The following is a 9856-nucleotide window of genomic DNA, read 5'->3' on the forward strand; positions in this document are numbered from 1 at the left end:
AAAAGAAGAGAATATCAAAATTATGTCTCTTTGTAAGCGAGGTCTGGTAAGGAGCTAGTGGTAAGGAGTTGTGTTGCCAACCCAAAGGCACACAGTTTGAATTCACCAGTTGCTCTGTGGGAGAAAGATGGACAATCTCCTCCTGTGAGATCTCTAAAAACTCACTGGATGATCAGCTATGGGTTGACTCAGACTCAGTGGTAGATAACAACAAAAACAACTACACAATATCTATTTGTGGGTTTTTGATTATACAAAAGCTAGACGGGGGTATTCTTTAGAACAGGACATGATGCTGGGAAGGGTGGAGAGTTAATGAAGGAGAGGAAGACCCTAAACCCGGTAGATTGACAGAGTGACTGCTGTAATGAACTCTTGTGTATCAGGACGTGTGAGGATGGTGCAGGACAGAACTGGGTTCAGATCTTTTGTTCATAGGTCACTATGAGTCATACTCAACTCAATAGCACTTTACAACAACCGTTTTGTCACTCTTGCTTTTTTGTAGATGTCATTTGCTTGATATATTTTTTCTGACTTTAATTTTCAGTCTTTTTTCTCATTTCTTAGATAGATGTGTATTTTGCAGGCAGCATTTTTATGGGCTTTGGGGTTTTTGTTTGTTTTTAGTTTGTTTTATTTTGGTTTTTTGTTTTGTTAGGTTTTGTGGTGTGTGGGGGGTTCCCCCATCTATTCTGCTACTCTTTTTCTCCTAATTGGTTCATTGAGATTATTCATAAGAAGTATGATTATAGACATGCTGGCTTGTATTGCTGCTATTTTGCTGTTTCTTTTTCTGGTATTTCTGGTTATATGGTCCTTCACTTTCCTTTAGTGTCTCTGTGTGAAGGACTTCCCTTAGAATTTCTTATAGAGTTGATGTTGTTTCCACAAATTGTTTTAGTTCATGTTTTTTTTTTCCTGAAAAGGCCCTAATTTCTCCTTTGTATTTGTTAGACAGCTTTGCTGGGTACAGGACCCTTGATTGGTAATTGTTTTCTTTCAACCTTCTGTTTATGGGACTCTTGCTTGTAAGGTTTCTCCTATAAAATCAGAACTTAGTCTAATTGTTTCTCCTTTTTAGGTGACTCTTGTTTCCTCATTATGCATTTAGTATTTTATCTTTGTCTGTGATTTTGGATAATTTGACTATTATATGTCATGATGTTTTTCTTTTGAGGTCTAGTCTGTTTGGGGTTCACTGAGCTTCTTGAATATAGATTTCTTCTTTTTTCTTAATGTCTGAAAAGCTTTCTTCTAGTACCTCTCCCACAAGTTCCTCAGGGCTTTCCATGCTCCCCTCATGTTCTGGGACTCCAGTTATATGTATAGTTGTTGGTGGTTTTTTTTTACATCATCCCACATAATACTAATATTTCTTCATTTTACATCTATCTCTTCTGTTTTGTCCTCTATTATATTCCCACTGAGGTTCTTCGCTTCCAGCTCACTGATTCTTTGTTCCATCTCTTCTGTTCTGCTTTTTAATTCCCTGGCCATTTTGGTCTTGATATTCTGACAGAAATGTGTTTCCATGCATTTCTATTAATTCCAGTACTATGTTGGCTGTATCTTCTCTATCTTGTTTTGATCTTTTTTCATCTCTTCTACTTTTTTTATCCTCTGTATCAATTATTTCTTGCATTTTAAAAAAATTTCTTCAGAGTTGTTCATGTTCTTCCATGTTGATATATTTCTTCTGACTCCCCATCTCTGGAATATTCACTTTATTTATGGCTTCAATTCTTTTTCTTCATTATCTCCACCTTCTTCTGCAGCTGTTCAAACTCTGCTTCAATGCATTTCTTCTGATTCCCTGTCTCTGGGATATTCACTTTATTTATGATTTCCAGTCTTTCTTGCATTAATTTTATCTTTTTCCATAGCTGTTTATATGACTCCTCGTCAATATATTTCTTCTGCCTCTCTGTCCTTGGGGTTTTCATTGGGTCTGCAATATGCTCTTCATTTTTAGGGCAAGGCTTGTTTTGTTTTTTCATAATGTCTAAAGCTGCCTGTTACTTTCTTGACATTATGTGACTTTTTTCCTATAATATGTAAGGCCATTTCTGTTGTTTCTGTTATCTTTATTATATTATTGATTGATTCCCTTTTCTAGAAGTCCTCTCTAAACTTGTGCAATGGGAATGATCCCTTTTGCTAATGTCTTTCACCTTCTCTTCAGATCGCAGTGCAGCATTGTAGGAACTTCACTTGCCTGTTGCCCACCTTTCAAAATTTTGGAATTGTCCTTGGTAATGCTAATGAGCATAGGAGACAGAGACCACCTTTCTCTGGCAGGCAGCTGCACTCTATCAGGTATGGGGTCAAGGAGGCAGAGCCCTCCCTGTTTCCTGCCACCCTTTCAGTTCTTATGTGTCCTCTAAGTTCCCACATGTACACTCAGTTTTTGCTTGGAGTTTGGTGGGCCTCTTTCAAACCTGAGCCCATTTTGTCTAAATTTTGGAATTGTCTTTTTGGTGCTAAGGAGCACAGAAACCAGAGACCACGTTCCATTGTCAGGCAGCTGAACTCTCTCTATTTGGACCTTTGACTTCTTGATGTGAAAATGAAATTAATATTAAAGGCTGTAGTCTTGATCTGTAATGGAGCTTCTGGTCCCCTTCACTTTCAGCAAGCAGAATTTTGTCATCTCCATTGCACAGTTTGATGAGTCTTCCTCTGATCCTGGTGCTACATTCGTTTTCATAGATTCTGGCTTCAATAATTATTTGTTGAACATACAGACTCAATATGTATGGAGTCCTGCCATACACATTTCCCAATTTTAACCCATATGGAATTTCCTTGTTCCATTTAAATTACAGCTTCTTGGGTCTATGTGTAGATTTCACATGTTGTTGTTGTTGTTGTTACGTGCCGTCGAGTCGTTTGCGACTCATAGCGACCCTATGTACAACAGCCCTAAACCGTGCTCTATCCTGTGCCAATCTCATTGCCTCTGACACACCCATCCCGATTACCCCAGTCACTGAATCAATCCACCTCATAGAGGGTCTTCCCCTCCTGCGCTGTCCCTCCACCCTACCAAGCATAATGTCCCTCTCTAAAGACCTGTCTCTCCTTACAACATGTCCAAAGTATGTCAGACGAAGCCCCAGAATCCTTGCCTCCAAGGAGCAGCCTGGTTTAACCCTCTCTACAATGAATCTGTTTGTTTTCTTGGCAGTCTATGGTACATTCAATAATAGTCCTGGGATTGCTATTATTCTCAGTGTTAGCCATTGTTTGTTGTGCTCTACAGTCAAATGCTTTTGCATAATCAAAAAAACATAAATAAATAGCCATCTGATATGTACTGCTTTCAGCCAGGATCCTTTAGATATCAGCAATAATATTCCTACTGCCACATTCTTTTCTAAATCAAACTTGAACTCCTGTAAATTCATTTTTTTATGATCTTCATCAGGATTTTGCTTGCACGTGACAGTAATGATATTATTTGATGATTTCCACATTCTGTTAGATCACTTTTCTTAGGAATGAGAAAAATAAGGATCTCTTCTTGTCAGCTGTCCTCCAAACTTTTTAGCATAGACTGGAGAGCATATCCAAGGTTACATCTGTTAGGTGAATCATGTAAATCTATATCCCATTACTCCTTATGGCATTATTTTTTTAACTGTATCTGCAATGCATCTTGAACTTCCTTCTTTATTACCATTGGTTCTTATTTGTATGGTACTTCCTGAACTTTTTCAGGGTGGACCAGTTCTTTTGGTACAGTGACTTTGTGTATTACTTCTATCTTCTTTAATGTTTCCTGGATCATTTCAGATTTTGCCCATGGCATCTTTCAGTATTGCAACTTGATGCTTGAATTTGTTTTCTAGTTGTTTCAGCTTGAGAAATGATCAGTGAGTTCTTCCCTTTTTATTCTCCAATTCTAGGTCTCTGAACATTACACTATAATGCTTTGTTTTTTCTTCTCTATCTGCCTTTACTGGTCTGTGCATTGCTGTGCAGAGGTAACTCGTGATTGCTGTGATGCTGAACACTGTTACAGTGATGTGCCAATTGTGGTAATGGGAACCCATGGTGGACAGTGTTGGCTGGAGCTTCCCGACTAAAACAAGCCTGGAAGCAGGAGCTGCATCCACTTCTGAAATGTCTTGCCTCCAAAAACTCTATGTACAAACAATGCTCATGCCGTCCATTCATAGGGTTGCTATGAGTCATCTACGACTCGACGGCACCAAACAACAACAACAAACACCTGTCCTTTGTAATCTTCTGTTCATATCTTTTATCTTACCATGTGTTCCCTTGGTTCTGGCTTCACAATGCTCTAAAGTAAGTTTCAGAGCTTCTTCTGACATTCATTTTGGCTTTTTCTTTCTCCTTTATTTAGTAACGAAATTTTTGCTCTATTCATTAATGATATCATTAATTTCATTCCACGGCTTTTGTACTCAAACAACAGGCCTTTGAAAACCCTATAAAGAACACAGATAGACAAGTAGCTATAGTATTAAAGGTAGATACCAGACAAAATATGAAAAGAAATAGCTGTAACATGGAATGTATGAATTATGAATATAGGAAAACGAGAATTTTTTTTAAAAAATGAAATGATTGAAAAGCGACATTCTAGGCATTAGTAAACTGAATTGGACTGGTTTGGGCCACTTTGAATCAAACAATCATACTATGCTGGAAATAAATACCTGAGAAAGAATGAAGTGGAATTCATAATGGAAAAGGCAATTTCAAGCCCAGTTCTGAAGTATAGGATAGACCTTAAGTAAGGATGACAAAAGAAGAATTGATGGTTTAAGCTGTGGTGTTGGAATACAGTACTGCCAGAAGAACAAACAGATAGGTCTTGGAGAAAGCACAAGCAGGGGACTCCTTGGAGGCAAAGATAAAAAAGGATTCATTCATTTCACCTACTCCATGGATGTTGCTAGGGGAAGCTACTCTTTGCAGAGAGACCTCATTGTTGAAATGTGAAGGGTTGGTGAAAGAGAGGGAAACTCTCAACTAGAAGAATTGACATAGTGATGGCTGCAATGAGATTGAATGTGCCAGGAGTTATGAGGTTGGCAAAATATAGGACAAGGTTCAGATTTGTTGTTCATAGGGACATTATGGTTCTTACTTGACTAGATGGCACCTAACAACAACAATAACATCCTGAAGTACAATGTTGTGAATGATAAGATTATATCTGTATGTGGACAAGACAGACCTATTAACAAGCTTTATTAAAATATATTCACTATGGTACATAATAGCAACAATTAAGCCATAGAAGAGTAAATTTAGGATTTCTACCAACTTTTACAGTCAGAAATTAATAAAAAACACACTCAAGATTCATTAATAATTATTAGAGAATGGAAAAGGAATTGTATTTGGAAAGTAAGGACTTGGTGCCTGAATGAGACAGGAGCTCCAGTAGATATGCTAATTTATTTTAAAAAATTGATCTGTATACAAAAAGTCAAACAAAGGGTTTCATTTAAAAATCAGTACTTGACACTAGTAAAAGCAATCTTTAAAATAAAGATGATGATGATGATGATTGCTTATTATTCTAAATGATAGAAAATGCAATAGATCTTTCAAAGTGAGAAATATAACCTTGTCCTTCCCTGTTGTTGTATTCTTAAGAAAGTATACATTAAGTAATTGATACTGGAGTTGTATGTTATAATATTTTTCCTTTCTAAAAGAATGATCACCTAAAGTGCAAAAAAAAATATCCCTCAGCTACTTTGATTGTCAAGAATTTCTTTGCATTTTTTTCTACTTGTTTATTCTGGTATCAACCAAGCAACATTCATATAGTCACTTAGATCACTCCCATCATACCTGTGAATGTCTTAGTCATCATCGATTTCCTGAGACTCATTAACTGCTCTGATGACAAGAGGTAGTGTCAGGACAGTTTTGGACAATGCTTCATGCTTTCTTTTATTGGTAAGGAAGAAAGCAGAGGTAAAAGTGGTTCAATTACTGAGTTCTTTCCAGAGAGATTCTGTTTATTCAGATCAATGTCAATTTCCACTTCACAAAGCATAGTGTTAGCTTGAAGTTTACCATTTAAAATGTTATCCCCTGTCATTTTCAAATTTTGTTCAGATGATGAATTACTGGTCAATTCTTCATAATTAGCAGCTAGATTTTTGTCTGCCTCTCCTGCTCTTTCTGAAAGAGCTATCTCCAACTATTTCTTCTTCAGAGAATAATTTTTGGTCTTTTAATTGCTCCACCTTTGGCAGTGGTGATGGTGGTAATAGGAGTTCCTGCACATCTGTGCTTTCCTTTAGAACATGGCTCTCTCTGTTAACAGGAATTAGGAATAATTGGGAATTATTTCACTAAGTATCTGCTCTTCCTTACCAGTTCACTATGCACATCAGATATTTCCTTCTCATTGACTTCTGTAGGAAGATACTTTTTGGGAATCAGCTCCATTTGAGGAGGAAGCACTATCTGAGGTGGAGGTTCCATTCAAAGAGTAGATTCCTCTTAAAAGTAGATTCTACCTGGGAAAGAAATTCCGTCTTGGCAGGAGGTTCCACATGAGAAGAATCCTTCTTGGTGAATAAGAAGGAGGTTCCCTCTGAGAAGAAAACTCCATTTGGGGAGTAGACACTGCAGGAAACTGCAGGTCTATTGGAGAAGGCTCCATCTGAGTGAGTCCTATCTGAACAGGGCCCTTCTAAGCCCACTCCTTCTGGCAAGTTCCCTCTCTAGCAGTCTCTATCTGAGCAGGCTTGCTACTTTCCCGCCCCCCTTGCCTTTATTATTCTTCATAGATTTTTCTTTGCATTTTTTGGTGCATGCTTTTTGCTTTTTATTCTCTTATACTTTTCCCTCACCCTTTGAAACTTGAGTGGTTTTCAATTTATTTTCAACCTTCTTTATCTTTTCTTGTTTCTTTTTTGGAACACTTTTTGGTTCTTCTTCATTTCCAGGCTCATTTAAGAAAATGCATCAGCTTCCAACTTCCTTTTACTTTTCTTTGGTTTGCAGGATTTTGTTAATTATTTTCTGGATGCGCAATATTCTCTTTATTCTTCAATGCTGATTTTAAAGTTCTAGTAATCACCTGGACTACTTAGGCATTACAAGATATTTTCTTTTTTGAACCATTATCTTTATCTCTCTACTGTTACAGTATTACTTTATTTTATTAATTTTAATGAACGTTTAAAGAGATTTGGGATTTTCATTCATCATTATTGTATTTTTCTCCCTTCTCACCCCTTCTCCCCTCCCCAATTCACTTTGGAAAGTAAAAGAAAAATTCTTTCATTGGTATACAGTTCCACACCCACACCCACACACACACACACACACACACACACACACACACACCGAGCCCCACCCCCGCCAGTACACTCCACTATGCAGCCTTCATTCTGGACTCTTGTCATGACGATCATACCCATCATATATCGCTTTTAAACTGTTCATGCCCTCATCTGTTTCAATGCAGTATAAATAATTTATCCAATTCTTCTCAGTCTCACCCCAACCTTGATGTCAGTCACGTTCTACAACAGTGTCACCATGCAGTATTTGTCTTTTGTCACTGAGATATTTATACTCAGCATAATGTCCTCCAGGGTCACCCATTTTGAATAATAGTACATGAGTTCCTTGTTTTTCAGTGTAGCATAGTATTCCATTGTGTGAATATACCACAGTTTCTCTATCCATTCATTTGTTGATGGGCACTTAGGTTGTTTCCAACTCTATGCTATTGTGAACAAAGCCACAATAAACATGGGTGTGAATATATCCCCCTGGGTGACACTTATGGTTTCTTTAGGGTATATACCCAGTAGAGGAACGAATGGGACCTTCTAAGAATCAAATCCCTATGCACATCCAAAAAATTCTCCAACAAGGTAAAAAGGGAAGCCACAGACTGGGAAAAAGTATTTGGTAATGACATGTCAGATAAGGGACTTATATCTATAATTTATAAAATACTTGAGCACCACAGCAAGATAAAGGTAAACAAAACCAATTGAAAAATAGGCAAGCGATATGAACAGACACTTTGCCAAAGAAGACATTCAGAAGGCCAACAAGCACATGAAGAAATCCCTAGCTCTAAGAGAGATGCAATTCGAAACATTTATGAGATATTATCTCACCACACTAAGAATTGCAAAATTTACCAGAGTAGCAAAAAAACGAATGCTGGCGAAGTTGCAGAGAAACTGGAACCCTTATTCACTGTTGGTAGGAGTGTAAAATAGTACAACCACTATGGAAGGCTGTATGGTGCTTTCTCAAAAAGTTGCAAATAGAAATACTTTTACAGTATTCTCATGTTCCTTTACAATCACATCTCCCTTAATTTTTGTCTTCTCTGTTCTGGGTTAGTTTTATTTTTTCCACATTGGTGATATTATCAGACAATTCGGCTTCCCTCCTTTTATTTTTTCTGAAGTTTCACTTTTGAAACTACAGTTGTTTTATTAGGACAAGTAGGAGCTTGGACTTAAAATGATACTCCAGATTGCATCTTAGAAGCTGCATTGTTGCATACAGGTCAATTGAATAATCTCAAGTTACCATACAGTTCTACATGGTTTTTGTAGTTACTTATATCTGTTATTTTATAGTCACAGAATGGGCAGTTAAGACATATGAGTCCATTGTGAACCTATCTTGCATGGCAGGTTACATCATGCCTATGAGTGGTCACATAACTGTACTGATTGCAGTTAAAAATCTACATATAACTAGTTAGGTATGTCTTCTGAGAACTCAAGTAAGGGCAAAACTCTCATTTATATGGACATTCTCCTAAATGAGTTCAAACATGGTGAACATAACTGATTTTTTTTCTGTCTGAAAAATGGTTGCATCTTCCACATGTTTGCAAGTAAAGTGATTTTGAAAATGTTTCCTCTAGTGATACTCATTAACTGTGGAATACGTGGAAATAGTGTACTTGTAGTCATTATCCCTGCACTTCTCTGGTGCTTCAGATACACAGCATAGTGATCATAATGGTTGGTATTGTAGCCACAGCACTCACAGTGAATGAGGCCTTCAGAATAATCTCCCTATTCTTTTTGAGGGGGTTTCCATTCATTGTTACGCATTTCCCTTCCTGTCCCCCCTCCCTCCAAGTTTGCTTTTTCCTTTGGGAAAAAGTGCTTTCATTGTTATACAGCCCCACCCCAGACCACATTACTATGAAACTCTTATTCTGGACTCTTGTCATGCGGATAATAACTATTCACATGTTCCTTTATATAGTTCTCTCCCTTGTCTGTTTCAATGCCATGTACATTATTTTCCCCTCTTTTCTTAGTTTTCCCCCAAGACTCATGTCAGCCCTATGCTATAACAGTGGCATTATACAGTATTTGTATTTTGGGGACTGAGATATTTCACTCAGCATAATGTCTTCCATGGTCGCTCATTTTGTATATTTCATGAGTTCTTTGTTTTTCAGTGATACATAATATTCCATTGTGTGACTATACCACAGCCTCTCTAGCCATTCTTTGTTGATGGGCATTTGGACTGTTTCCAACTCTTTGCTATTGTGAACAAAGCAGAAATAAACATGGGTGTGCATATTTCTGTTTGGGTGGCAGGTATGATTTCTTTAAAGTATATCCCCCATAGTGGAAATGTTGGCTTAAATGGTATTTCTATTTCCAACTTTTTTGTAAATTTATTTTTTAATAAATTTTCATGAAAGTTTACAGAGACTTAGGGTTTCCATTCATTCATTTTTGAACTTTTCTCCCTGTCCACCCCCTCCCACCAACTTTTTGAGAAAGTGCCATCCTGCCTTCCATAGTGGTTGCACCAGTTTATATTCCCACCAACAGGGAATAAGGGTTCCAGT

General features: G+C 37.4%; 1 pseudogene; it reads right to left on the bottom strand.

Moving 5' to 3' along the window:
• Nucleotides 1-8306: 8306 nt before the first annotated feature.
• LOC102843389 lies at nt 8307-9220 on the bottom strand (annotated as a pseudogene).
• Nucleotides 9221-9856: the final 636 nt, after the last annotated feature.

Source organism: Elephantulus edwardii, unplaced genomic scaffold, assembly GCF_000299155.1.
Source record: "Elephantulus edwardii isolate Elephantulus edwardi_28Jun2011 unplaced genomic scaffold, EleEdw1.0 scaffold00338, whole genome shotgun sequence".
In the NCBI taxonomy this organism is placed as follows: domain Eukaryota; kingdom Metazoa; phylum Chordata; class Mammalia; order Macroscelidea; family Macroscelididae; genus Elephantulus; species Elephantulus edwardii.